The 27,652-nt window shown below is 44.7% G+C and overlaps 2 non-coding genes and 1 pseudogene across 2 annotated transcripts; all 3 read right to left on the bottom strand.

The window, feature by feature from the left end:
• Positions 1–272: 272 nt before the first annotated feature.
• LOC120938753 lies at positions 273–367 on the bottom strand (annotated as a pseudogene).
• Positions 368–1,203: 836 nt separating this feature from the next.
• On the bottom strand, positions 1,204–1,391 carry LOC120938569. The gene has a single exon (XR_005749139.1). It is a non-coding gene; the product is annotated as a U2 spliceosomal RNA (small nuclear RNA).
• Positions 1,392–13,898: 12,507 nt separating this feature from the next.
• LOC120938617 lies at positions 13,899–14,081 on the bottom strand. The gene has a single exon (XR_005749174.1). It is a non-coding gene; the product is annotated as a U2 spliceosomal RNA (small nuclear RNA).
• Positions 14,082–27,652: the final 13,571 nt, after the last annotated feature.

Below are 27,652 nucleotides of genomic sequence, written 5' to 3'. Positions count from 1 at the left end.
TTTAGGATGTCGCTTCAGGTGTTCTTAGGCGGCTTCCTTCTGGTTCCTCGACGTCTTCACTCTTTTCGTAGCCTTGAGAAAGGCTCTTGCATCTACTGCCCGAAGGTAGTAATGCGGAGTGTGGGGGGGAGAAGGGTAGATCGCAGACTAGTTCCAAGTGGGGGCTAAGCCTCTGCCCAATAGCAGCAAGTAGGTGAAGCTGAATTTAATCAACGATCCTACAAGGCCGAGCAGAGGGTACCCCACAAGGACCAATTGGCTTGGATAGATACAAGTGGTTCTCAACGTCCTAGCTGTGAAGCCTAGACACCCCTAAAGGCTATAGTCGATACTACACTTGATCTTAGCCAAAAGGCCGAGAAGCGATAACCCAATTATTCTCTGTTCCGAGCGAGCGGCTTTCTGGCCCCACCGGAGGGCTCGCTGAGAGTTGCCCGTTTGCCTGTACCCGGCAAGCGCCCTTCCCCCCAGTCTAGGCTGTCAGGAGGTGTGAATCCTCAGCCAGACGGGTGTCGCTGGTCTACAGGCCTGACCCCCTGTCTACTGGACAATCCACCCTTTTCTGACACCTGCCCAACACTGCTGGAGCCCAGTCATGACCCTCAGTCATCCCAAAATAAGAATTGCACACGTTCAGGTGCTTCTCGTTCACGTTCAACAAGGAAAATCATTTGCATGGGCCGGCCTCCTAGTTAGCATAACGTGGACTTAGTTAACATAACGTGGAAGAAAATCGAGGGCCACTAGAGGGAGTCAAAGACTAAGGGATCCTCCGGATAAAAATAAAAAACCCTTGCCACAGCACACTTTTCTAGCTAGCTGCTGCATGCAGCAAGGCACACAGGAATGGAGCAAATTCAGCCCCCTGGTTTGTCAGCAGAGTAGTCACTGCTTATCGAAGGCTTCATTTTGGGCCTTTGGAAAGAGAGAGCGAGGAGCAGAACACTAGCTGACTTGTCGAAAATTGGATGCCCTGACTAAAATCTAGGTGTTGCTGTACAGGTAACTTGATAAAGTAGTGGCATTTGTCAAGAAAGTGACAAGAAGCAATGAAGACAAAGACACAAGGGTTAAATGCCAGTTTATTGGAGCACGGAACCGAGTTTAAGCAAGAAACATTGTCAGCAGCAAGCAACAAGAACACACAAGACAAACAAGTTGGATGATGTTCCAGTTAAATCTATTTTTTGACACTGCGTAAGAGAGGGGTGCACCGGTCCTGGAGGTACTGCAATACCAGGTCGATGCGTGGAGTGGACAGAGCAAGCTCTTCTTCCATCTCCCTGTTCTAAAAATCCATTTAATATATGGTCCCCAGATAGGGGACGTATCAGATATTAAACTGATAAGAACAGATTTTTTTTTTTTTTATTCTTTTATTGAAAAATTTTCATAGAAAAACAAGGTCTTTAACATTTTTACAAACAAAAACAGAGTACAATAAAACAGAGAAAATTCAAATACATTTTCAAAACATATTTTCCAGAAAATACAGAAAAGTATAAACATAAAAGTCATTTCTTGCGCTTTATGCGCTTGTACAGGAAAAAAAACCATATACATGGAAAAAAACCATAAGAACAAGCATAATTATAATTTCTTGCGCCTGAATGCGCTTAGTCTTTTTTTACAACAAAATGCAAAACAACATACATACAAAAAACAAAGAAAATTTCTTACATCTTTTGTATATTCCATACATGTAAAAAAGCCAATTAGTCTTTCCTTCTTTATTTTTTGAAGGAAGACACACATACAAAAAAAACATTTCTGACCCTATCATCTAGACATAGATCAACTATTCTTTCCCTATCACAATACCCATCCCCTCCATTTTTCGCCATCTAGTGGAAAAAACAAGAATGTTAGGAAAAAAAAATTCCATAAAAAATTTCATTTGTCTACTCACATTATTTATCAAAACAGAAGCATACATTTTTCAAAAATAGAAAAACAGAGCCAAGTCCTTTAAAAAACTGCCCAAATTCTCCAGGACTTAAATTGCCAGATCCTTTCAGCCTCCTCTATGCCCAACTTAATTCGATCCATATAACCATATCCAAATAGCCGTGCCCGGACCATAGCCGCACATTCTCTCACTAATAAACGTTCATTTTTAAACACTAAAATATTTCTCACGTCCCATAAACACTCTTTCACGCAATTTACAAGAATCCATAATACTCTCCCTTCCCTCTTTCCCAACTTCCATAACCCATACAATACCATTTCATATGTCAATACTTTTACACCAGTCAAACCTTCAATCATTTTTCCAAATTGCTTCCATACTTTTTTTGCAAAACTACACTCCCAAAATAGATGTACAATACTCTCTATACTCCTACATCTTTCTCTAGGACATTTTTCAGTATCTGACATACCTCTCTTTCTCTGAAAAGTTCTTACCGGCAAACAACCATGTACCCCCATCCAAGCCAAGTCTTTTTGTTTATTATCCAACTCATTTATACACACGTTCTTCCACACCCTTTCACACTCTACTACTGTCAAACCCCCTATGCCTTCCATCTCTTCTTTCATTTCCAAACACTTACTCACCTTTTTACATTCATACCACGACTTTTTCTCTATTCCATCCAGACCAAACTTTTCTATTCCTCTTTCTATACGCACATAATACCACGGAGCCTTGAAGCATACAGGTCTTTTTAAATCCACTTCACACCATCCAAACTTTCTTAACACACTCCCACCAGTATATCTTGTCATACATCCAGCCAGATTTTCCTTACTACAAGATTTCACACACATCCCTACATACCTGATAAACAAAAATCTTTCCACACATACCATTCCTTTTCCACCGTTCATCTTATTCTTCATTACCTTCTCTCTTTTCAGTTTCTCAGCTTTAGAGGACCAGAAAAATTGGAAAACAATCCTCACTACCCTCCTCATTATCCTGTCCTGTGCTGGAAAAACTTGATACAAAAAAAGTAAAATAGGTAAGATCACTGACTTAATAATTAAGATTTTCCCTTCCATAGATAAAGTCCTTAACGACCAAAAATGTATTTTTCTTTGAATCTTTGCTATCACATCCTCCCAGCTTTCCCTCCCATACAATTCACTCTCAAACTTCACACCCAACACTCTCACACTCCCTCTACATACTTTCCAAACGCTCTGTACACCCACATCCCACTCCCCAAAAAACTTACATTCACTCTTATCCATGTTAATTTTAAAACCGCTCCCCATACAAAAAATATCAATCAACAATCTTACTCTTCTCAAACTTGCTACATCTTTGCAAATCACTGTCACATCATCCATATAGCCTATTACTTTCAGACTTCTACCCCCACTCCCTGGAACCATTAAACCACGTACACTTTTATCTTTCATCATCATTCTTATCAAAGGTTCAATAACACATATAAATAGCACGGGGGACAAAGGGCACCCCTGCCTAACTCCAGATTTGACTTTAACTCCTTCCGTCAACCACCCATTTACTTGAATCTTACTCTCTATATCAGTATATAAACATTTCACCCATCCAATCATTCTTTCAGGCACACCCATTCTTTCCAAAACTTTAAACATAAAACCATGCGCTACACGATCATATGCCTTTTCAAAATCTACTGTCAAAACAGCTGCTCTCTGTTTTCGTTCTTTACAATCCCACAACATATCTCTCAAACATACCAAACTTTCAGAAATCATTCTACCCGGTACTGCACATACTTGCTCTTGACCAACCATTTTATCAATCACTCCACGCATTCTGTTTGCTATAACTTTGGCAATAAGTTTATAATCGACATTAAGAAGCGAGATCGGCCTCCAATTTTTAAGATCTCTTTTCTCTCCCTTCTTATATAACAAAACAATCAGACTCTCAGACATACATTTAGGTAACCTTCCCTCTTTTAAAACAGCTATACATACTTCATGCACATACACACCAATCATCTCCCAAAAAACCTTATAATATTCTGCAGGCAAACCATCCAAACCAGGTGTTTTCCCCTTTTTCATTTCTTTCAACCCGATCTCCAACTCATTCAATTTTACATCCACACTCAATCCAATCTTGTCCTCTTTTTCCAGACCCATCTCTATTTGTTGTAACACATCCTCTTCCACATTCATATCCCTTAATTTTTCAGAAAATAGATTATCATAAAATTTCCACACTTCATTTTTTACCTTATCATTCCCACTTACATCACAACCATTCTCATCCAAAACACTCAACAGTTCACTCTTGCTTCCATAAACTTTTTTAAAAAAGAATTTTGTACATTTTTCATCATTTTCTTTTATGACTGCTCTGGCCTGAGCTAAAATAGCTTTACCCTTTGATTCAAGAAATTTATTCACTTTTTTCTTTGCTTCTACAATCTCATTACTTACATTCTCGCCCCATGCTCTCATTTCCTCTAGATGCGTCAATCTTTTCTGCCACCATTCATACTCCTCACGTTCTCCTTTCACTCTTTCACACCCTTTTTTAATAAAAAACCTTTTTGTATTCTCTTTCACCCATTCCCACCATTCTACCACACTCCCAAAATCCAATCTTCTCTTCTTCCATCTCTCAAACATCCTCACATACTCTTCTCTCACTCTTTCATCCTCTAACAATTCTATATTCATTTTCCAAACACCCTTTCCATGCGTTTTATCCGATTTCATACTCACGATACATTCAATACGGCCATGATCCGTGAACGGTGCCCGATGAACATTAAAAGAAATAGACTTAAGATCTCTGGAGAGGAAACAAAAATCAATATGTGAGCAGACTTCACGGCTTTCACAAAAATAAGTAAATCCTTTTCCTTTTCCCACATCCTCCAAACCTAGATCCACACATAATTCCTTCAAAATTTTTCCTGACCTATCTACACCACCAACCCCACCACCCACACCACCTCCACCCCCACCACTCCCACCAACCCCACTCCCACCATTCCCACTCCCACCAACCCCACCACCCCTCCTGTCTCCCTCCCCCAAAATACAGTTGAAATCCCCCAAAACCAACAAAGGCTCTCTTCCGCCTAAAAAAAGTTTTAATTTTTCAAAAAGTTCAATGCGTTCACTTTTTTTTGTAGAGGCATACACATTTAATACCCTAAAAATTAAACCATCAAACTCAACTTTAACTAATAAAGCTCTTCCTCTTTCAATGTGAACACTGTGTAAAATTTTAAACCTCCACCCTTTAAATAAAATTCCCACCCCTTCATTTCTTTTACTACCCGCTGACCAGATTGCGGGACCATGTGACCATACGTCTTCTGAAGGCTCCTCTTTTATGTTACATTCTTGGACACATATGACGTCACTCTGTACCAAAGATAAGTATTTAAGCACAGCAGCTCTTCTAGGTCCTGAACAGATACTTCTGATATTAATAGAGGATACCTTCACCATTTAATCACTAAGGAAGGAAAAGAAAAAACGTCAACATCAGGTTAAAAAGAAATCAAGTATCAACAGATTTAGCCATTTTCCCTCTTGCTTTAGGCAGTTTACTTTTCTTGGCCTCCTTCACCCCTGCCATAACTTTTTTCTCTTTATCATACCCTGCCACAGATCTTTTGATCTCCACCTGACCGGAACTTATAACAGACTCTGCTGATATTTCAGAGCAACTGTCTGAATCCACCACCAAAGTGGCTGGACTAGGGAAGTCCTCGATGACTTGTGAGGACCCTCCCCCTTCTGAACACTCAGCCTTCCTTTTAAGAGTATCCCGGGAAAGGTCCATTTCATCCGGGCTCCCACCCTCGGCTGCCGCAGGCTCTGAAACCCCAACTGCTGGGGATCCAGCCTCCGCAACAGCTTCATCGGGATTTGGAGTCTCCGGGACCACCCCACTCACTGAAGCGTTAGTCTCCATCTCTGCTGGAGCAGTTTCTGGAACCTCCCCTACCACCGGATCATCAGTCACCACTGCAGCTGATGTTGCTGCTGGGACCTCCCCACTGGCAGGATCACTAGTTCCTGTTGCCCCCTTCACTGTACACTTGCCACCGCTTACAGCCTCCGCGTAGGATGCAGCCCTTTGTTTGGCATTAGCTGCTACCCTTTCCTCAGGAGTCAGATAACCCTGTGGGCAATCCTTGGCCAGGTGCTTTTCACTATCACAATAGTGACATTTTCTTTATCGTACATCACGGGACACAGAGCAGCATAGCCATTACATATGGGTTATATAGTGTACCTTCAGGTGATGGACACTGGCACTCTCCGACAGGAAGTTCCCTCCCTATATAACCCCCACCCATAGTGGGAGTACCTCAGTTTTTTCGCCAGTGTCTTAGGTGTTGGTGCACGTTGAAGGTTGTGCCTGCAGTTTGTCCTTGGGACCAGGGCCAGCCGACCGGATCCGTCCAAGGTGCTTCATAGCCAAAGTGGACGGTACCCGGGCCCCAATTCGTGGATGGGGTTTTGCCTATAATGCCTCTCCTTGGAGGGCTGGACTCTGGGTTCCAGGACTGGGTTTTTTAACCTATGAATACCTGCTGCCAGTAGTGCTGTATAGGTCCAGGTGTGTGGTGTTCCTGACTTGGACCCCGGTCCCTGAAGGTCTATGACCATACCCACGGTGAAGGGGGAAGATTGGGCCTCTTGCATGAGCAATACCCTGCGGCGTGGAAAGGTAAGCGGGGGGCCTACGGAACTTGGTTTGTCAGTGGGCTCCCCACAGGGGACTCTGGGGAAAAGCCTTTTTTATGCCTCTGTGCATGGGCTAAAAGAGAAACCACAAAGTCTGCATGACTGGATGGCTCAAACACCCAGGTATACTGTTCCTCTGGCTGGGCTAATAGACTGCTGCTGCTGCTACAAGGTGTTTTGCTCCATGAAATGTAAAAGGGAGCATGTCAGGTTTAAATTACTTACTTCCTGATGTCTGTGTATCTCCAGCAGCTCCCGGGCTCCTCTCCCCACATGGATTCTGCTTCCTGCTTCCTGAAAGCGGCGTCGGGAGCGCGCGCGCGCGTGCGCACTGTTATAGGCGCCGACGCTGCGTGGAGGGGCGGGGGACGCCCAGGGAGTTCCCTCCCCTCTGTACATCAGAGGGAAAAACTCTATTTAGCCTGTCAGTTTGCTGAAGGCTGTGAAGGGACACGGAGCAGCGATGCTGAGCTGAGCAGGATAGGTTTGCCTATGTTATGCTGACACAGTGACACCTAGTGGCCGTTTTTTTGTACACACCTTGCTAAAGAGCTGTTTAAGCTCATATTTTCTCTAAAAAGCCGGTGTACTAAGTAGCAGTCAGAGTACTTAGTATTTGGTACTCTCTTAGCCCAGCATTAAGGGAAGCAATATTAGGATATGATTAAGCCCTTGGGGCTCAATATTGCTATCTCTTGTTAGGTTTTGGGGAAGTTTAGTTTCTGTCTAACATTACCCTAGCCTAAATTTTTTTCCTCATTTATTTAAATGTGTGTTTTTCTCCAGCTATTACAGTTAGTTGTATATTAGCGGAGTATCTCAGATTTGTTATTATGGCTCCTAAGGGTGCAGGGAACGCTAAAAATGCTAAAGGTGTTAAAAAGCCGAAGGGTTCCCCATCGGGCTCGGAGGATATTTCCCAGAATCCACCTGCCCCTACCTCCCCGGAGGATCCGGAGGTTGCTGCCCTGGGTGAGCCATCGGGGTTGCTAGGTGCTATGGCGGGCCCTATTCAACCAACTCCTTCCTATGTCACGGAAGAGATGTTAGCCTCCACCTTGGGTGGATTTGAAAAGAGGATGGCCGCTCTTATTACGGCCTCTTTATCCGGGAAGAAGCGGGCTAGGTCCCCGTCTCCCAGGTTTGAATCTCCTGAGGAAGATGTCCTTTCCACTGAGGAATTGGAAGATACAGGAGACCAGGCTGAGGATCATCTGGACCATTTGGGTTCTGAAGATTCTACTATAGAAGAACCTTTTTCAGCTTCTCACGCAGAAAAATTGTGGGTTCAGTCCTTAACGGATATGGTGCGGTCAGCTTTTAAAATGCCTTTGCCTCAGCCTCTGGCCTCCGCTGTGTCCTCATTGGGCTCCCTAAAAGCGCCCCAAGCCAACCTGGTGTTCCCGGTCCATCCTTTGTTAAAGGACCTGATATTTCAGGACTGGGTTAAGCCAGACAGGATTTTTCTGCCTCCTAAAAGGTTCGCAGTTATGTACCCTTTAGAGGAGGAGTTTTCAAAAAAATGGGCTGTCCCCACTGTTGACGCAGCCATATCATGTGTCAATAAAGCTTTAACATGTCCAGTGGACAATATTCACATGTTCAAAGATCCTGTGGATAAAAGGCTTGAGACCTTACTAAAGGCATCCTTTTCCACAGCGGGGGCAGTGGTCCAGCCAGCTGTAGCTGCCATTGGCGTCTGCCAGGCTTTAAAAGACCAGGCCAAGCAGGCCCTAAAGGACCTCCCGGCTCAACAGGCTCAGGACTTAGCCGATCTACCTAGAGCCTTATGTTTCGCGGTAGACGCTATCAAGGATTCAATCCAACAGGCGTCCCGCCTATCCCTGTATTTAGTTCACATGAGAAGATTACTTTGGTTAAAGAACTGGTCTGCAGAAACCCCCTGCAAAAAACTCCTTACAGGATTCTCCTTTCAAGGAGAGAGATTGTTTGGAGAAGATCTTGACAAATATATTCAAAAGATCTCTAGTGGTAAGAGCACCCTTTTACCGGTTAAGAAAAGGTTCCGAGGTCCCTCTTTTAAGCGCCCAACCTCTCCAGTTCCAGGGCCCTCATTCTCTAGGCAGTATCGACGGCCTCCTGGACGCGCAGCTGCAAACAGGCCCCAGGGGCAAGCTGCAGGGAACAAGAGACCGTGGAACCGTAAGCCGGTTAAGGCTGCCCCTAAGGCAGCCTTGTGAAGGGGCGCCCCCACTCTCTCGAGTGGGGGGAAGACTCCGGTTGTTCTCGGAGTTGTGGGGGGCCCAAGTTACCGACCAATGGGTTCTGTCCTCAGTAACTCAGGGGTACAAGCTGGAGTTTCGGGAGTTCCCCCCTCCTCACTTTCAAATGTCAAGACTTCCAGGCGACCCTCAGAGACAGGCATCGCTTCTGTCCGCCCTAGAGCGACTCCTATCTCAAGGAGTGATTATGGAAGTACCAGCAGGGGAGCAAGGACAAGGGTTTTACTCAAACCTCTTCGTTGTCCCGAAGCCAAACGGCGACGTCAGGCCTATTCTGGACCTAAAGTTATTAAACCGCTTTTTAAGACTCCGGTCTTTTCGAATGGAGTCCATTCGTTCGGTGGTGGCCGCCCTCCAAGGAAAGGAGTTCTTGGCCTCCATCGATATAAAGGACGCATACCTGCACGTTCCGATTTTCCCAGGCCATTACAGGTATCTGCGTTTTGCCCTAAACTATCGGCATTATCAGTTCGTGGCTCTTCCGTTCGGACTAGCCACGGCCCCTCGGGTTTTTACGAAGATCCTGGCCCCCGTATTAGCCATCCTAAGGGAACAGGGCATTCTGATCATGGCCTACCTAGACGATCTTCTGGTAGTCGACCACTCAGCGGCCGGTCTAAATCGGGCAGTGTTGCTGGCAGTAAACTGCCTAGAGTCCCTGGGTTGGGTTCTAAACCGGGACAAATCGGCTTTACAGCCCACAAGAAGGTTGGAGTATCTAGGTCTGATTTTAGATACAAGACAACAACGGATCTTCCTGCCCCAGTCCAGAGTGGACTCGATAAGGGAGTTAATCCACATAGTCCTAAGCAGCACAAGGCCATCTATACGCCTCTGCATGCGCCTGTTGGGAAAGCTAGTGGCCACCTTCGAGGCAGTGCCCTATGCCCAGATCCATTCTCGGAGACTACAGAGAGCAATTCTCGCGGCCTGGGACAAAAGACTCCAGGCCTTGGATCTTCCCATTTCCCTTCCCTATGCGGTAAGGCAGAGCCTGTGTTGGTGGCTAGTCACAAAAAATCTTCTGAAAGGAAGATCGTTCAATCCCCCCTCATGGAGGATAGTAACCACGGACGCCAGCCTATCAGGTTGGGGTGCAGTCCTAGACGATTTAACCCTACAGGGGAAATGGTCAAGGGCAGAATCAGCCCTACCCATAAATGTCTTAGAGATCCGAGCAGCTCGGTTGGCTCTTTTGGGCTGGACGGAGGTTCTGCAGGGCTCCCCAGTAAGGGTACAATCCGACAATGCCACTGCCGTAGCTTATATAAACCACCAGGGTGGCACCAGGAGTCAGGCAGCCCAAAGGGAGGTAGATCGGATCTTTTCATGGGCAGAAGCCCATGTCCCCTGCATCTCAGCTATCTTTATCCCCGGGGTGGACAATTGGCAAGCGGACTTCCTCAGCCGCCAACAGATGTCCCCAGGGGAGTGGTCCCTCCATCCCGAAGTGTTTCAGGTCATTTGCCGGAAGTGGGGTACTCCGGAGGTGGACATTATGGCGTCCAGATTCAATGCCAAAGTAGCAAACTTTGTCTCTCGAACGAGGGATCCATTGGCCTGCGGGACAGATGCCTTGGTGTGTCCTTGGCATCAGTTTGCGCTAATCTATGCCTTCCCTCCAATACGGATGCTACCCCGTCTTCTTCACAGAATTCAAAGGGAACGCAAGCCAGCGATTCTAGTGGCCCCAGCGTGGCCCCGAAGACCTTGGTACTCCTTGATAAAAAGGATGAACGTAGAGGAGCCTTGGGTCCTCCCTCTACGTCCGGACCTCCTCTCACAAGGGCCATTCTACCACCCTGCCTTACAGGCCCTAAATTTAACGGCCTGGCGGCTGAGTCCCTGATTCTCAGAAACAGAGGCCTTTCAGGGCAGGTCGTTTCTACCCTTATAAACGCAAGAAAACCAGTTTCCAGGTTAATATACTATAGGGTGTGGAAGGCCTATATTACCTGGTGTGAAACCAGGAAATGGGATCCCCGCAAATATACTATTGGGAGAATCCTGGAGTTTTTACAGTTGGGAGTGGAAAAAGGTTTGGCGGTCGGCACAATCAAGGGGCAGGTGTCTGCCTTGTCGGTCTTCTTCCAGAGATCGTTGGCTGCCCATTCCTTAATGAAATCCTTTTTACAAGGTGTTATTCGGGTGAATCCCCCGATTAAAGCTCCCCTGTATCCTTGGGATCTAAATTTGGTTCTATCGGCCTTGCAAAGGCAGCCCTTTGAGCCCTTGTCCGTGATTCCTTTGGTCCTTTTGACTAGGAAACTAGTGTTTCTGGTGGCCATGGCATCCGCCAGAAGGGTGTCGGAGTTGGCAGCCTTGTCATGTAAGGCACCTTATTTATTATTGCATAAGGACAGGGTCGTTTTGCGGCCGCTTCCGTCCTTCCTGCCTAAGGTGGTATCAAATTTTCACCTTAATCAAGATGTGATTCTTCCATCATTTTTTCCAAAGCCTTCTTCTAAGGAAGAGAGGTTACTACATTCCTTGGATGTAGTTAGAGCTGTAAAGATTTACTTGGAAGCTACAGCCCAGATTCGTAAGACGGACGTCTTATTCATTCTGCCGGAAGGGCCCAAGAAGGGCCAGGCAGCGTCTAAGGCCACTATTGCTAAGTGGATTAGACAGACGATTATTCAGGCCTATGGCCTGAAGGGGAAGAGTCCACCCTTATCGGTTAAGGCTCATTCCACTAGAGCTATAAGTGCCTCTTGGGCAGCGTATCACCAGGTCCCTATGGCTCAGGTCTGCAGGGCAGCAACCTGGTCATCTGTCCACACATTTGCAAAATTTTATCAAATGGACGTTAGGAGGAACGCTGATTCAGCCTTTGGGCAGGCGGTACTGCGGGCCGCAGTTTAATCTCCTCTTGTCCGGTGGCACCTCTTGTTTGGTTTTTTCTGGTTGTCTCCCTCCCCTCATGGAGCATTGCTTGGGGACATCCCATATGTAATGGCTATGCTGCTCTGTGTCCCGTGATGTACGATAAAGAAAAAGGGATTTTTATTAACAGCTTACCTGTAAAATCCTTTTCTTGTAGTACATCACGGGACACAGAGCTCCCACCCCTCTTATGGGGAATTTTGGGATGCATATTGCTTGCTACAAAACTGAGGTACTCCCACTATGGGTGGGGGTTATATAGGGAGGGAACTTCCTGTCGGAGAGTGCCAGTGTCCATCACCTGAAGGTACACTATATAACCCATATGTAATGGCTATGCTGCTCTGTGTCCCGTGATGTACTACAAGAAAAGGATTTTACAGGTAAGCTGTTAATAAAAATCCCTTTTTTTCCCAACTTTGCAATCCGATGTCTTGTGCCCAGCCTTGTAACAGTTCCGGCATACCAGTCCTGCCTCGCAATGATCCCTTGTATGTCCAAAGGAAAAACAGTTGCGGCAATACTGCGGCTGTCCAGGGTACCACAAAACCCCACGATTGGGACCGATGGAGAAGGCCTGTGGTGGATGATCAACACCATCAACTGCACCAACTCTGAACTCCACATAGTACTTTCTTTGCCCATTAAATGTTCCGAAAACATTTTGTTGCTTAACTCCAGCAGACACAGTTAGGCAGTAGCGATGGAGAAAAGCCTGAATTTCTTCCTCTCCCACAAAGGGGTTGTACATCTGTACTGTTAGAGGGATCCTTTTCTTCGGTTCCGTGCTTTGCAAGAAATTGATTCCCAACAGGGATGGGTCCTCCGACTTCTCATATCTTCTCATAAGGCAGGTCTGCAAGTCGTTTTGTTTGAAGAAGGTCACATCAAAAAATCCACTGGTTGGAAAGGACTGGACACAAAAAATGCTCTCGATAGGCATCCCGAAAAGTTCCATGATGACTTTCTTCTGAACAAAATGAAGTCCGCACTCAGCCCTCCGGGGCTCGGGAATGACCACCCTGATGGTGTTTGGAGCACTAGGGGGCACCGCTGCCATCCCTCCAACAAAAGCAAACCAGGCTTCCACCAACCCCGAAGGGAAGGCTTAGCAAGGCGATCGCAACTCGCTAACGTCAGGTAGCGTCCCACCCAATAGCAGCAGGGGATGCACCAGTTAAGGAAACACCCCCAGGCCGAGTGGGACTGGTACCGTCTGAGACCTCAAGGCTCCGACCCGAAGATCTTTGCCAAAAGGCCGAGAAGCGATAACCCAATTATTCTCTGTTCCGAGCGAGCGGCTTTCTGGCCCCACCGGAGGGCTCGCTGAGAGTTGCCCGTTTGCCTGTACCCGGCAAGCGCCCTTCCCCCCAGTCTAGGCTGTCAGGAGGTGTGAATCCTCAGCCAGACGGGTGTCGCTGGTCTACAGGCCTGACCCCCTGTCTACTGGACAATCCACCCTTTTCTGACACCTGCCCAACACTGCTGGAGCCCAGTCATGACCCTCAGTCATCCCAAAATAAGAATTGCACACGTTCAGGTGCTTCTCGTTCACGTTCAACAAGGAAAATCATTTGCATGGGCCGGCCTCCTAGTTAGCATAACGTGGACTTAGTTAACATAACGTGGAAGAAAATCGAGGGCCACTAGAGGGAGTCAAAGACTAAGGGATCCTCCGGATAAAAATAAAAAACCCTTGCCACAGCAGACTTTTCTAGCTAGCTGCTGCATGCAGCAAGGCACACAGGAATGGAGCAAATTCAGCCCCCTGGTTTGTCAGCAGAGTAGTCACTGCTTATCGAAGGCTTCATTTTGGGCCTTTGGAAAGAGAGAGCGAGGAGCAGAACACTAGCTGACTTGTCGAAAATTGGATGCCCTGACTAAAATCTAGGTGTTGCTGTACAGGTAACTTGATAAAGTAGTGGCTATTGTCAAGAAAGTGACAAGAAGCAATGAAGACAAAGACACAAGGGTTAAATGCCAGTTTATTGGAGCACGGAACCGAGTTTAAGCAAGAAACATTGTCAGCAGCAAGCAACAAGAACACACAAGACAAACAAGTTGGATGATGTTCCAGTTAAATCTATTTTTTGACACTGCGTAAGAGAGGGGTGCACCGGTCCTGGAGGTACTGCAATACCAGGTCGATGCGTGGAGTGGACAGAGCAAGCTCTTCTTCCATCTCCCTGTTCTAAAAATCCATTTAATATATGGTCCCCAGATAGGGGACGTATCAGATATTAAACTGATAAGAACAGATTTTTTTTTTTTTTTTTTTTCCATACCTATCAGTTTACCTGCATGCAACTTTTCTTTCAAAAAGAACCGCACAAAGATTCTCTCGTGCATCATGCTTTACACATCATCTAGGTATATATTTTTTTTAAATTTTTTGCAAAAAAACAACACATACATATACACATCATAAAATACATTTCAACCCCACCCTCCCCCACCCGTCCGTCTCCCCCAACCCCAATACGTATCTGCCTCCACTTTCCCCATCCACCTCCTATCCACCAACAATACTACATAGAGTCTTGAAAAAAACAAATTGGTACAGTCCTCTACTGATAAGGTGCATTTTCGTCGCACCTCCCAACATCTGGCATCCCACAACACCTCTTTGAGGATGCTGACCATTATCCAAAGTTTTCTTTCCTTGGTTTTATCTCCTTCAAACAAACCAAAATACCAAATCAAAATGTTCACACCTTTAACCTCCACCACATTCTCCATAAAGGGTATCAGTTTCTGCCGAACTCTTTTGGCAAAAGAACAACTGAACAGGGCATGTTGGGCCACTTCTATTTCTTGGCATCCTTCTCTTGGACAGATTTCATCTCTTGCCAAGTCTCTTGCCTTCAAGAAGTTTTTAGTCAGCAACACACCATGAAATGCCATCCATGTTATTTCTTTTTGTCTATTAGACACACCTTTTATAAAAACCTTCTTCCAGCAGTTATCCGTGTGTCTAGGTCCCAGACCAAAGATATTGGCTCTGACCTCCTCCTTCCGTAGCCACTTGACCAGAATGACTTTTCCGACTGCACCAACACCCAACTCTGTCAACTTAAATTTTTTAAAAAACTCATTCAATTGGCGATAAAACAAGGGGGTCACTAGGGCTGTGGGTTTTAAAAGATCTCGCCCACACCATCCCCATTTCACCAGGGACCATCCAGCCAAATATCGCATCAGGTGCGCCTTCAAACCTCCAGCTACAAACACTTTGTAGTGTGTCAACCATAAGTGCATGGCCATAAATGTCCCTATATCTGGGAATCCATAGCCACCATGTTCCGGGCTCATCAGCACTATCTTCCGTTGTAATCTCTCCATCTTGGAGCCCCAAAAGAAAGTAAAAAGAACGCGTGTAATCTTCTGGGTCCATTTTACACCAGGGGGAAAACATGATCCAAAGTATAATAGTAACGGTAAAATAACAGATTTTACAATAAGGACTTTTCCTGTCAGTGTTAAGCGTCTGAGTTTCCAAAACTCCACTTTTTTTTGTACTTTCTCCAACATTTTTTCTGCATTCTTCTGGTTCAATAAATTTCTTTCAAAATGGGTACCCAAAATAACTAAGGACTCGGTTTGTTTCACCTTTACCTCTTCTAGATTACATGTCCCGCTCATGATACAAATTTGGCTCTTCTGCCAATTCACGTTTAGCCCTGACATGCTTCCAAATAGACTTAACTGTAATTCCGCCCTTTTTGCGTCTTTTACAGAGGAACACATAAAGGTTATGTCGTCCATATAACCAACAGATTTAGCATGACTCCCGTCACTTCCAGGCACAAATATTCCTTTAAAACATTTATCGTTCTGTACATGTTGTAACAAAGGTTCGATAGCAAAAACAAACATTAAAGGGGACAGAGGGCATCCCTGTCTTACCCCCGACAAAACAGAAAAGGTTTCCGACAAATTGCCATTCACCAGCACCTGGCTCTTAATTCCACAATATAGTCCCTTTAGGGTTTTCAAAAAGGGTTCAGGCAAGCCCATCTCGGTCAATACTCTAAACAAGTATGTATGAGAGACCTTGTCATAGGCCTTCTCAAGGTCTATGCCCATCAGGGCTAATGGCATATTGTTCATTTGACCATAACAGACCAGATCTCTGAGAAATACCAGAATATCGGATATTCTGCGTCCTGGTACCGCACAAACCTGTGAGTCCCCTATCATTTTACCAACCACCCTACTCAACCTGCTAGCCAACACTTTTGCCACTAGTTTATAATCTGCGTTCAGCAGGGTAATCGGGCGCCAGTTCTTGATATCTTTTCGGTCTCCTTTTTTGAAAATCAAAGTTATCACCCCCTCTCTCATAGAAGGGGAGACTGTCCCTTCATTGACGCAATATTTCACCACCTCCACCAAATGCTCCTTGAGTATAGGCCAAAGTTTAAGATACACCTCCACCGGGAGGCCATCCTTTCCGGGTGTTTTATTTTTCTGCATACACCCAAGGACATCCTCAATCTCTTTCTCAGACACTGGGTCACATAAGCATTTCATCTCTTCTTCGCTCACACCCTTACCGACCACCGCACAATATTCTTTCAATTCTTTCTTTGGTACCTCCTTCTGTGCACCATACAAATTTTTATAGAAATTAACCACCTCCTCCATCATTTTTCCACCTTCCACCTCCTCATCACCTGATATCACAGATCTCATCATTTTATTGTTGGAAAAAACTTTCTTGAAAAAAAACCGGGTACACTGTTCCCCCTCCTCCATCTCACGTACTTTAGCATTAAATATTATGCTTTTCCCTTTCTCTTTTAACATTTTAGTTCTCTCTTCCTTTACTTCCTCCAATTCTTTTGACACCTCCACTCCACACCTCTGGCACTTATAAAGAAAATGCAATCTTTGTATAAGCCTGTCATCGTTCCTTTTTTTTTCCGCTGCTCTGGCTCTGCAAGCTCTTTGACAAAAAGCAGTAATCCGTTCCTTTGCCCAGTCCCACCATAGTAATACATTGGGGAACTTTGACTTTCTTGCCACCACTTCCTCCCAATACATATACAATTGTTGAATCACCTCCTCCTCCTCCAGCACAGATACATTTAGTTTCCACACCCCGGGGCCAAACTTTACCCCTACCCCTAAATCCAGTTTGCAGGAAATCACCTTGTGGTCAGAAAAAAGAACCGGGGTCACCACATACTCCTCCACCTCCAAAAACTCAGATAAAAATAAAAAATCAATTCTTGAAGAGACAGTTCCTTTGTCTGAAAAAAAGGTATGTGTAATCCTACTTTTTTCTTTTTCCATCGCGGCGTCTTTCATTCTAAAGTCACTCACCAAATCGTTTAGTATTTTGGACGTTACGTCCACACTGCCCTCACCTCCAGCCCCTTGTCTTTCATTTCTCTTCCTTACACAATTGAAGTCACCTGCAACCACCGTCGCCATCCTCCCAGGCAAGTACAATCTTAAAACACTAAGGAATTCCTTTCTTGCGTTTTTGTCCGCAGGTGCGTAACAATTAATAATTCTCAATTGTTCGCCCAGATAGTCCAGTGTCACCAACAAGCATCTCCCAGGTACTATTTCTTCATAGGACACGATTTTCAAATTAGGGTTTTTTATTAGTACCCCCACCCCCTCGGATCTGGAGGTGCTACTTGGGGCCCACACTGCAACTCCCTTCTGCCATTCTTTAATACCGCTCACGTTTTCAATACCGCATTCTTGTAGACATATAATGTCTGCTTTAACGGAACACATGTGTTCCATGATTACTGCATTCCTGTGTCCAGATTTCATGCTTCTCACATTAAGTGAGCTGATGATCAGCGCCATCAAAAAATAGAAATACACTGCCATCGTAATTCTTAGTTGGTATTTTCCTTCAGCTCAGTCTCCTCTTGCATCCTCTGTTTCCTCCAGGTTACTGGTGAACTGGCAGATTCTTCAGAATCCCCAGGTATATCAATTTGTAATACTCCCTCATCATCGCCTTCGATGCGAGGTCGTTTCACACCTGTCTCTGATGATGGGAGCAGTTGTTGTCCATCTTCTATACTGCCAATGCTATCCACACTGTCCATTTCTTCTTCTCCGTCGCTTGACGACAAGTTGCCAATCAAGGCCTGTCTTGAGTACTGGCTAGGGTCAGCCTCCACACCGCCCATCTTGTGCCTACCCTCTTCCTCTTTCTCCGCTTCTCCTCCGGACTCTGGGAACTCCTCTTCCGATACGCCCACATCCATATTGTCCTCTTCACGGGGGGGACTTGCAACCATGTCAAGACCACCCGCGTGATCCGCCTTCTCGCCCTCTGCAGGTCCGGGGGTAACCGCGTCAGGGTCACCAAAGATGGCAGCTTCCGCCGCCTTCCTGCTGATGTCCCACACGCTATCACACTTCCCATCTGCGTCCTTGGGCTGGTCGCCAAATACCACTGCAGTGGGGAGCACGCCGTCTGAACGCCCCTTTTCAGGGGGTCCTCCAGCCCCCTCCCGCGTACCGCTGGTACCAGCTTCCTGTTGTTGCTCACCCCCCGACTTTGCCTTAGAGTTAGTACCCCAAAATTGTCTCTTCTGGGATGTGTAGAGCGGGCATTGGTTGGCCAGGTGGCCAGCTTCTTGACAAATGTCACATGTCCTAACGGCAGTGCAATCTTTGGCCTTATGTCCAATCTGTTTGCAGAAACGACATTTTTCTGTCATTTCGCATTCTGTTGCAATATGTCCGTAGGAAAAGCATTTGCGGCAGTATCTGGGTTGCCCTTGGTAGTATAAATACCCTCTTTCACCACCAATGGAAAACACCGCAGGTGGGCGTTTAACTCCCCCAACACAACTTTTGTCCAACTTAAATTTACCAAAAAAACGGTATTTCCCAGTCCAGATCTTAAATTTATTTAGAACCTTTTCTCCCCCCTTCAACTCCTCACAATAATTTTTTAAGAAGGCTCTTACCTTTAGGACATCCGAGAATGGACTATACATATGGACAATAATCATCTTGTCCTCCTCCATAAATAGAGGGATAACTCCTATACCTTTCAGGATACCGGTCTCAGCTTTCTCCTTTGCCAACTCAAAAACATTCCAGCAAACCTCGGTAGAAAGAAACGTAACATCATAAATTCCTTGTCCAGGAAAATCCTGCAGACACAATATCTGACTCACCGCCAGGTTGAAGGTATCAATCAGGACATCCACAACGATCGTCTTCAAGTTGATCTTCTCCTTCAAATCTGGTCGCACCAGAAATCGCAGGGAATCACGAAGCCCCCGATTCGCCATCTCCAAAAAGAACGTCCAAACCCGATTGGTTTGGACTGGATCCCAGCTCGTGAACGTCTGGCAGTTCCTTACCCAATAGCAGCAGGGGGTGTACCAATAAAGGAAACACCCCCAGGCCGAGTAAGGTTAGTGCCTTCTGATACCTCTTGGCTTAGACTTTTAAATCTTCGCCAAAAGGCCGAGAAGCGATAACCCAATTATTCTCTGTTCCGAGCGAGCGGCTTTCTGGCCCCACCGGAGGGCTCGCTGAGAGTTGCCCGTTTGCCTGTACCCGGCAAGCGCCCTTCCCCCCAGTCTAGGCTGTCCGGAGGTGTGAATCTTCAGCCAGACGGGTGTCGCTGGTCTACAGGCCTGACCCCCTGTCTACTGGACAATCCACCCTTTTCTGACACCTGCCCAACACTGCTGGAGCCCAGTCATGACCCTCAGTCATCCCAAAATAAGAATTGCACACGTTCAGGTGCTTCTCGTTGCTCCTCGTTCACGTTCAACAAGGAAAATCATTTGCATGGGCCGGCCTCCTAGTTAGCATAACGTGGACTTAGTTAACATAACGTGGAAGAAAATCGAGGGCCACTAGAGGGAGTCAAAGACTAAGGGATCCTCCGGATAAAAATAAAAAACCCTTGCCACAGCAGACTTTTCTTTTTTTTATAAATCTCTTTATTTAAATTTTCTCTCTTTTTTTTTCCATACAAAAAATAAAATCGTACACATACATTACATTCATATTTCACTTAGATTCCAATGGCATTGACATTGACCTTCCTCTATTTCTTCAAAGCATCCATACAATATCCTTCCATCCAATACCATACATTTCTCTTTCTCCCTCCCCCTCCTCCCCCAATGGTGTGATTAATTTCCCAATTCCCCCCTTTATCCTGATGCTGTTATAGGGTTCTCTATCCAATTTGCCCATACTCTACTATATTTCTCCCCATATCCTCTATTACAATATGTTTCTCTGTATAATATCAGATTGCTGTTTACTAGATTTTTCCACTGTGCTATTGAAGGAGCCTCTGTTTTTTTCCAATTTAGGACTATTACTTTCCTGGCATAGAACAGCAACAGGCCTATCTGCGTTTTCCTTTCTTTTGAAATAACATTACCCCCTATTAATCCTAAGAGACAAATCTCCACTTCTTGTTCCAACCTTACAGATGTCACTCTTGCTATCATTCTCAGAATCTCACTCCAGAACGCTGCTATTTTTGGACAAAGCCAGAATATATGCATAAAGTCTCCTGGAGCAACCACACACCTCCAGCAATTCTGCGAGTTGGTCGGTGAAATCCTATACAACTTGTATGGTGTATAATGGCTTCTATGTATAATTTTATATTGTATCAGTTTATCTCGGAGTGATACCAGTATCTGCAATGGGAACCTCCATACTTCCTCCCAGTTCTCCAAACCCGGAGCTTCTCTCTTCCAATTTTCTCTTAGTTTGCTTATATCATAAGGTGTAGTGTTTATCAAGTATCCATAGAAATTTGAGATTGTCCTCTTCCCGCTTTTTACCATTTGTTCTACATCTGATTCCATCAGTTGCGGGGTCCCCTCTGGGAACTGGGCTATTAAGGCATGGCTGAGCTGCCTATACCTGAACTCATAACTCTCGGGGATATTCCAAAGCTGTCTCATTTCCACATATGATAGAAACTTTCTTCCCTGTATCAACTGTGATAATTTCTTCACCCCATATTTAGTCCATGCTCCCGGGTCTTGGACCAAATCTATATGTGGTAATTCAGGGTTCCTCCACAGAGGGGTATTTGGAGATAAATTATTTTTTTTCCCCCTTCTCTTCCTATGACGGATTTCCATATTTTGACTGTTGTTCTCATCGCTGGTGTCAAATCTCTCCTTGTTTTAATACCCCTATACAGCAGTCCCTGTAGTGCTTCTACCGATTGGACCACTGTTGCTTCCAACATAGTGGCCGAATCGTATCCATCCGGGTCTAACCATCTCCCTGCTGTCACTAACTGTGCCGCTGTATAATATTTATGGAAGTCTGGGAATGCTAATCCCCCCTGCACTTCCGGTCTCATAAGTGTGCTTAATTTAATTCTAGCTGGTTTATTGGCCCATATAAATGCAGAGAGCATTCCATGTAGTTTTACAAAAAAACTTTTTGGGAGCCACTGTGGAGAGTTTCTGAAGACATATAAAAATTTAGGCAATACCTTCATCTTCACTAGGTTTATACGTCCCAGTAAAGACAGAGGCAGTGTCGCCCAGATCTTTATTTTCCTCCCAAGCTCCTGTACCTCCGGATCTAAATTTAATTTCCGAAAATCTTCAACCTGTCTAGATATTCTAATGCCTAAATATTTAAATTCCAGTACCCATTTCAACGGCGTATTTGGGGCAGCGGTTTCCTGTGCTCCTTGATCTATAGGGAATAATATTGACTTACCCCAGTTTACTTTAAGCCCTGTATATACCGAATAAACATTCAGCAATTCCAGAGCTCCTTCCAAAGATGGACCCGCATCTCTCAAAAATAGAAGCATGTCGTCGGCATACAGGGCTACTCTCTCTTCCAGCCCCCCCACCCGGAGTCCCTGAATATTGGGTGTGGTCCTAAGAGCCTCTGCCACTGGCTCTATTGCAATTGCAAAGAGCGCTGGAGAGAGAGGGCAGCCCTGCCTCGTGCCTCTATGTAATTGAAAAAAAGACGATAATCTTCCCCCTAATTTCACTGCAGACATTGGCCTTTCGTATATTGTTTGAATCCACTTAATAAATACTAGAGGGAATCCCATCCTCCTAAGTATTTCCCAGAGAAATGGCCATTCCACCGTATCGAAGGCTTTCTCAATATCTAAAGAGGCCACTGTCCTTGATCCCTCATGCATATGATGTGTATGTATGTTCGTGTAAAGCCTACGTAAATTAATATCTGTTGTCCTTTGTGGCATGAATCCTGTTTGATCTGAATCTATTATATTTCTAAGCAGGGGCTGTACTCTAAGTGTCAGTATTTTTGTCAATATTTTTACATCTATATTTAATAATGCAATTGGCCTATATGATGAACATAACTTTGGATCTTTTGTTTCCTTATATATTAGTGTTATGTGTGCCTCTCTCATAGATTCTGGCAGGGCTCCTTGCATTAACCCGCTTGTAAATACTTCTACTAATTTAGGGGCTATTAATGCTCCATACCTTTTATAAAATTCTACAGGAATTCCATCTGGGCCTGGTGCCTTTCCTCCCGAAAACGTACGTATAACCTCCATAATCTCTTCCACCCCAATGGGCCGAACCAATTCTCTCCTCTCCCCGTCTGACAGCCACCCCAAGGCTATCCGGTCCAAAAGGTCCGTCATATCCTCTGGGCAGGGGCCAGACGGGAGAGAGGAGGTATAAAGCAAACTATAATACTCTCTAAAGGCCTCCAATATTTCTTTGGGTTCTTTTACTATCTGTCCATTAAAGTCCTCAATCTCTGATATAATTGTGGCTTGATGTTCTTGTTGCGCCAGCCTTGCCAGAAATCTGCCCCCCCTATCTCCCTGTTCAAAAATATTCTGTCTATTTTTATGCATTTCCAATCTAGTTGTTTCTTCCATATGTAGGTGAAGATCTCTCTGTGCTGCCATCATTTCATCAAAATTAATGCTGCTGGAATCCTGCCCATACCTCTCCCTTTGTATTTCAATCTGTATTTTCAGCTCTTGTTCCTTCACCTTCTGTTTTTTGTTAACTGTTGAAATATTTGATATATATTGCCCTCGTGTGTAGGCTTTGAACGCATCCCATACCGTTTCTACCGAGGCTGATCCTGCGTTATTCTCCCAATATTCCATCATTATTGATTCCATTTTCTCTACTATTTCTGGGTGATCCACCCATTGCGGAGTTAATTTCCACAGAGACGCATTTTTAGGAGTTGGAATACGTACTGACAGATATAAAGGAGAATGATCTGAAAGACCACTCGGCAGATATTTGGCCTCCACGATATCTGCTAACATCGTGGAGTCAGTAAACGCTAAATCTATTCTAGATGCCGTCTTATAGGAAGTGGAAAAACATGAGTATCCCCTTTCTCCTGGATTCCTCCACCGCCAAACTTCCGTTACCCCCATTACCTGAGCCCAGTTATACAATTCTGTTGAATGTTGTTTAGGGGGTTTTGGTCTGTCCAACTCTGGTGATAAGACCGCATTAAAATCTCCTATTAATATCAATCTCGCTGGCATATACTGAATGATTTTTTCCATTATCTCATTCAGTACTGCCACCGAGAATGGAGGTGGAATATACACAGCAGCTATAACATATCTCTGTTTACCCATCCTATATACTAGAATAACATATTTTCCATTCGCATCTATATGAGCCTTTTCTATTTCTCCTGTAAAAGATTTATTCACCAAGATCGACACCCCTCTAGCATATGAAGAATACGTAGAGTGATATGTTTTCTGTATCCAGGCTTTTTTTAGTGTGATTAATTTTTTCCCCATTAAATGTGTCTCCTGTAGTATAATCAGTTGGGGAGAATATTTTTTTATATACTGAAACATTAATGCACGTTTAAACTTTGAATTCAATCCTCTAACATTCCAAGATAAAATCGAAAAACAATTATCCTTTCCGGGCATGATATCTAGAATATGTAAGGAATTTATACTTCGATTGTTCACTATACCACTCCATTCTTCTGGGTGGTATCTCTTGGGTACCTAAATCACACCATTGACTTCCCCATTCTCTCTTCACTCTCACACTCATTCCCCCTCCCCCCACCCTACCCGCCCTACCCCTCCCCACTCCCCTCTCTTGTATCTTCCCCCATCCATTCTGGGATGGGAGTGGAGAGGAATTTCTTCTACCCCCTATTTTACTGACCATAATCTCTTTTTTAGGTCTAGTATCTAACATAACCCACCCTTCTTTCCTAATCCCTAGAAAAAACGACCACCTATCTCCCATTCACTTATGCGGCAGGCTCCTCTACTCAGCTGCATATTTCACCTACACACCTGTATTTATATTGTTCCATATTTTAGGACCTTCCCCAAAAGAAGAAAAAAATAAATAAAAATAATAATAATAATAATAATAATAATAATTATAAATTAACCCCATCTCCACCCTTAAACAAACAGCAGAGTGAACGAAAGGAGAGAGAGAGCGAGAGAACAATTTCTCTCCGCTTCCCTCCCCCCCATCATTCACATGTTTTTAAACACCTAGGTGCCCACGTGCTTATTATTAATTAATTATAACCAATATACTTAATCATACTCATAATCCATCTCTTATTCATCATACATATCCCCTTCTTCCCTAGGGGAATAACAAACATTGTACCATATTATCCTATATATTCCCATTTATACCTTCCCCCCCCCCCAAAAAAAAAAAAAAAAAAAAAAAACTCAACCCCCTCCCCATCCCCCATTGTACCTCTTCTTCCCTCTTATTACATAGCTTTATATTACTTCATAACTACAAAATGAACCGTTAGTGTTTGTGTATTCCTTATTTAACTTTAGCTTAGTTTTAACATAATTTTGCAATTCCTTATATCTTCTATCCAAAAAAAAAAAAAAAAAAAAAAAAAAAAAAAAAAAAAAAAATAAAACATTTCCACCCTCAACCAGATAGCAGAGTGAGCGGAGGAAGAGAGGAACAATTTCTCTCCACCTCCCATCACTCATGTGTTAAGTGCCCAAGTGCTTATTGTTAATTAATTATACCCAATAGATCAATTTATACTCATGATCAATCACTCATTCAAAATACATATTCCCTTCTTCCCTAAGGGAATAAAATAACACTATATAATATTATCCTATACACTCCAATTTATACCTTCACCCTCCCCCCTATCCCTCCCCCCCCCCCCCCCCCAAAAAAAAAAAAAAAAAAAAAAAAAAAAATTATTATTATACGGAGAGGAAGTCTCATATATCAAATTTATACATTGGGTCAGTCCTGACCGTCCCCCTATCATGGGAAACATTCTCTACCACCAATCTGTCTATTTGGTATCTAACCACTCCACCGCTTGGGTAGGTGTTTCAAAAAAAAGGGTGCGTGCCCCGTCCGTCACTCGTAGTTTACTAGGGTATAAGATACTGTACTTTAACCCTTTCTCCCTCAGTCTTCTACGGATTTCTGTATATTCTCTTCTTTGCTGCTGAATCTCAATCGGGTAATCGGGAAAAAATAGTAGCTTAACATTTTCATATTTAATATCTGCCCTTTCCCTGGCTGTTGACAGAATTTGATCTCGATCTCTGTAGTTCAATAAACGTATCAAAAAAGGGCGGGGAGGTGCCCCTGGTTTAGGGAGGCGAAAAGAAATTCTGTGTGCCCTCTCCACCACAAACGTTGTAGATGCTTCCGTCAAATTCAATATTTCCGTTAATAATTTTCCTGCAAACTTGACTGGATTATCTCCCTCCGCTCGTTCTGGCAAACCCAGTATACGCACATTGTTTCTCCTTAGGCGGCTCTCTGTATCTACCGCCCTGTCCTGTAGCTCTTTTATTTGTTTTTTCAATATGTGCCATCCTTTATTATCCTTTTTTAGATCCTCTTCCAGTTTGGATACACGAATTTCGATTTCTGCCGTTTTTTTTTGTATTTTGTCAAACTCATGTTTTATTGAGCACACATCTACAGCCAGGGCATCAATTTTGTTTAACAACACCTCACTGCTTACTTTAATCGCCTCCAAGATATCTTTGCCAGATGGACCACACTCCACCTCCCCTCCTCTCCCAGTTTGAGTCTCTGCTGTTACCCCTTTTGTTGGGGATTTTTGAGGGGATTGTGAGGGTTTCGCTGCTGTCCCTGTTACCTTCACTGTTTTAGCTGCCATAGCTGTAGGGGAGGAGCTGGGGGTCACCTGTTGCGGTTTTACACGGGGTTTGGTCGGTGCCATTGACTTGTTGTTTCCCTCTGATTCTTCCCTTTGTATACCTTTATATTTCCCCTCCCTTGACAGTATTGCTCATACAAAGGCTTATGGGTCGTTGTACACACTTTATAATTACAGGGATTATCTCTCCAAATGTTGCAAGCAATTGTGGATCAGGTAACAGCGATTTATTCACCTTTTTCTCTGCTCAGTAAATTATTATCTCCCTGCTCAGCCTTTCTCCTCCTCCACACAGTTCTCTTTATCCAAAAAGAAATATTGACAATTTTAAAGCCTACCGTTCTCCAATGTAGGACTCTGCAGGTAGCTCTGCCAGGTGTTTCAGCTCGAGGTCTGTGGGGCTGTCAGCGTGTCAGGCTCTTGGCAGGGGTTTCTTGCTGTCTTCCTTCTTTTTTCCCCGCTGGAACAGTGCTCAAAAGAAGTTCATAAGAGCCACAAACAGTATTGGGACTCAGTGCTTCACAAGTTTACACCAGGAGGGTCTCATCCGAAGGTATGCAGCTTAGAAGAGTGCTCATAATAAAATTCAAAGAGACACAGAACGGGGATGCTGGGGATGCCGAACTTCTGTTTTCAGTAGCAGAGCTATGCAAGTGTGTAGATAAGCCGTATCCCATAGAAAAGAGACACGCTGGAGTCCAACTACTTCTCTCCTCTCTGCTCAACAGCTGCTGCCCACCAGAGATTGTTCACTGCAGCCTTGTAGCTGTCTGATCCGGAGCTTATCCGTGCCAGGTAAGAGTTCAAGCTGGAGATCCAGCTGACCGACCGTGTCCTTCGCCGGGGGCTAGGATTAATCTATCTGCACTGGCACAGTGAGTCGTCCGGTCCCTCAGCTGCGCTGTGCAGAGCAGGAAGGGGGAGAGATACACAAGCCGTCACCCGTCCACTGTCCGCATGTCAGCACTTTAGCAGAGGGGGAAGGAAAAGGCAAGCTCTCCACGCTGGAGAGAAAGGTTGTCAGCCCCTGTATCCACCTATATAAAAGGCAGGCTGTCCAGCGCTGGGGTAAAGAAATGGAAAGGGAGCCCTCCGTCCACACTTGAGGGGAGAATCAAGCCAGCTACGCCGTGGCTATGTTTTGCTGGTATAATCCGTCGGTTCTAGTGGGGGGGAAGGCCGGTCCATTATCAGACCTGGAGCTAGGCGTCCCTCGCTGTTAGCATAGTGAGATCAGAGCCCGCCCTCTCTCACACCTCACACGCTCTCACGCATCACCTCACAGCAGCCACATGGTTACTTTAGTGAAAGCACAGCAGACTTTTCTAGCTAGCTGCTGCATGCAGCAAGGCACACAGCAATGGAGCAAATTCAGCCAGCCCCCTGGTTTGTCAGCAGAGTAGTCACTGCTTATCGAAGGCTTCATTTTGGGCCTTTGGAAAGAGAGAGCGAGGAGCAGAACACTAGCTGACTTGTCGAAAATTGGATGCCCTGACTAAAATCTAGGTGTTGCTGTACAGGTAACTTGATAAAGTAGTGGCATTTGGCAAGAAAGTGACAAGAAGCAATGAAGACAAAGACACAAGGGTTAAATGCCAGTTTATTGGAGCACGGAACCGAGTTTAAGCAAGAAACATTGTCAGCAGCAAGCAACAAGAACACACAAGACAAACAAGTTGGATGATGTTCCAGTTAAATCTATTTTTTGACACTGCGTAAGA

The sequence above is a fragment of the Rana temporaria genome, chromosome 4 (assembly GCF_905171775.1).
Source record: "Rana temporaria chromosome 4, aRanTem1.1, whole genome shotgun sequence".
Lineage (NCBI taxonomy): Eukaryota > Metazoa > Chordata > Amphibia > Anura > Ranidae > Rana > Rana temporaria.
Note: the sequence above shows the minus strand (reverse complement) of the source record. Positions and strands in the feature narration are given on the sequence as shown.